A 2,732-nucleotide genomic window follows, 5' to 3' on the forward strand; every position below is an offset into this window, starting at 1 on the left:
TACTACACATAATAAAGACACACATCCCCAACTACTTTTCCATTTCAACGCTTTTGCGAATGGATGGTTCTTGGACACCGGAGACGGAGAATTCCACCACATAGCTCGCTGCTCAACCCGCAAACTGTTTCGTCAGGCACTTAAACAAGTGCATCAACTTGAAACAGAACGCCTCCTTGCAGACCGCAACCCGCCCTCTTGGGTATAGGCCGCCCGTCCAAAAAGGAGCAACGTCCAGACTCGGCCAGCACTCTACATATATTTCCTATAGCCGTTCAATCAGCCGACTTTCAGTGGGTAAAAAGTTCCCCTCTATCTGGCAATCGCACTCTATTTTCCGAAGCACTACTTCTTCTTTTGTAAAGAACAGACCAGGACCCGCAAAGGAAATACGTCTAGGACCCCGAATAACTTCTTGCTTGTTTCAAGCAGACGACCGGAAAAACTCACTTTAAGAGATGCCCCTTCTTCAGAAATTACACTCCAGGGACATGACTGAAAGAGTCCATGATGCCTCCCTCCAAGTTCAAGTCAAAGATTCGGACTCTGTGAGGGACGACAAGGGAACATTTCCAGATTTCGAGGAAGACGAAAGCATAGACAGCGATATGGAAGGCTCAACTCTACGGCGTTCTCGTCAGAGGCAACCTACCAGACCAACTCCGAATCTGCCTCGACGGAGTGACAAAAGGACATCGAAGTTGTTGAACGATGTTATGCTGGAACTTCAGAATTTAGATGGTTCACAACAGAAGGGTTTGGACAAGGCCTCGATTCAAGAGTCAGATCCTCTGGAGTTATACTTGTCTAGTGAGGAAGATGCTTCTATTTCAGACGACGACGACGATTCCTCCCTTCTCGATCTCGACCTTGACCTCGACGCCATAGAAACCGAGATAGTAGGAGCGGAACAAGTAGCTACATCCCAGGCTCCTGGTCGGAGGTCACAAGATACTGCTCGAGTAGTATCTATGACATTTGTTAAGCCTCAGATAATCACCATCGTTTCACCTTCGACTTCCAATAGTTCTACTTCGTCTCCAACTATAGCACGGAACTCAGTAGAACTTGAAACGCGCGCCTCTACCACTACGCCATCCTCGTCCCCACAACCTCGCAAGCGAGAACAACAAGGTTCGCCTCTGAAGCGACGTTCGAAGTCTATCCACCGAATGTCAATTTCTTCAATCGCCTCTCTAGCATACTCATCCAGCTCCTCTACCACTCCCACATACCAATCACCCACCCAACTCCCACCGAGAAAGTCCTCCCGCCTCGCAGCTCTCACCTCGCTCGTAACTGGCAAGCCCATCCCCCAAACGTCGTCCTCGCATGCCTTCCTAAATACAGACCCCTTTCCAACCCAGCAACAATCCGAACAAGCCGAACCCGAACCTGAGCCATCCCAAACAGCCGTGTCTGCTTTCAAGAAAGGGTTGACGCGAGGCCTAGCCCGCCGTAGACCCTCAATGCAACGCCTCTCCGAAGTCTATGCTGCGCAGAACTCATCTTATGCCAGCCTGCCTCTCGCACCTGAGCCGGAGATCCTGATAGAGAAGAAGCCAGAGGGTCCAGTGCGGTACCAAGATATCATGAAGAGTGTCGTTCGCGCACCACCACCCAGGCCACTGAGTCCAAAAGCGCGCACATCGAATATTTTCGCGGCGAGGAGGAAGAGCTTGAGCTTGAGTATGAGATACTGAGCAGCTCTGATTCTTTCTATGCTTTCTACGCAGCGCGCATCAGCATCCACTTTCGTTTCTAACCTGTATATATCGGACGGATGGATTCTTTATTTCGTTTCAGTCATTGAACAACACTCATTTCAGCGCATGCGCATACATCGACTACATTCATTTAGCTTAATTTCTACACTTAATCATGTCTAGGCGTTGGTGGGATACCATTTGCTTTCTGGCTTGTGTTTTTTAGGAGGATATGATCTCGTGTATGTATTGTAATGATTCTGGCCCGCTACAGTATGGGAATGGGAATCATGAGATGGGAATCAATCAAAAGCTATAGTTCCTGCACCTTCAAACCACAAGTCCGCCTATCTTCATAATCACTCACTCACTTGTCATGACAAACAGAGAAAAAATTACCAAGTATAATAATCACGTGAGGTATTGATCTGTTATGCATTGGCAGCACCCCACCTAGCGATCAAGCTAGCCCCCGCATTTTAAAGGATGCGCCCATCGGTTTCAGCGAACTGGCACCAAGGAATAGAACCGAGCCGCAGGCATCCTTCGAGGTCCGTGTGTCTATCTTAGGTCGGACCATTCTATTTTTGTAAAAAGAATATCAGATAAGCAGCAAGCGCAGTTTACAGTACTGCACGGAGTATTCAGATCTTGAGTGATTGACCGATCGATAGATTGTTACTAGGTACCTATGTAGGTAGTAGGTATTTCTACTTTATATACCCTGAGCCTGAAAAACATGCAAGTTATAGAAGATTTTGATCATGGAGATAATTATAAGTAAGCTTAGGTGTGTGACTGTACTATCGCGAATAAGTACAGTACGTAGGTAGGTAGGTAGGTAGGTAGGTAGGTACTATTAAGTGACATCCTCGGCCCGTTGAAGTTGGCGTATTCGGTTCGGTATATTAGTAACAGCCTTTGGCCGTCCTTCCTTCGCTCTCTCCTCTCACACACACACACACACACACACACATACTCGCCAACAGGCTAACAGGTAACGTTAGCAGGTAGGAACGAACTCCA

Source organism: Lachnellula hyalina, assembly GCF_007821495.1.
Source record: "Lachnellula hyalina strain CBS 185.66 chromosome Unknown contig00207, whole genome shotgun sequence".
Lineage (NCBI taxonomy): Eukaryota > Fungi > Ascomycota > Leotiomycetes > Helotiales > Lachnaceae > Lachnellula > Lachnellula hyalina.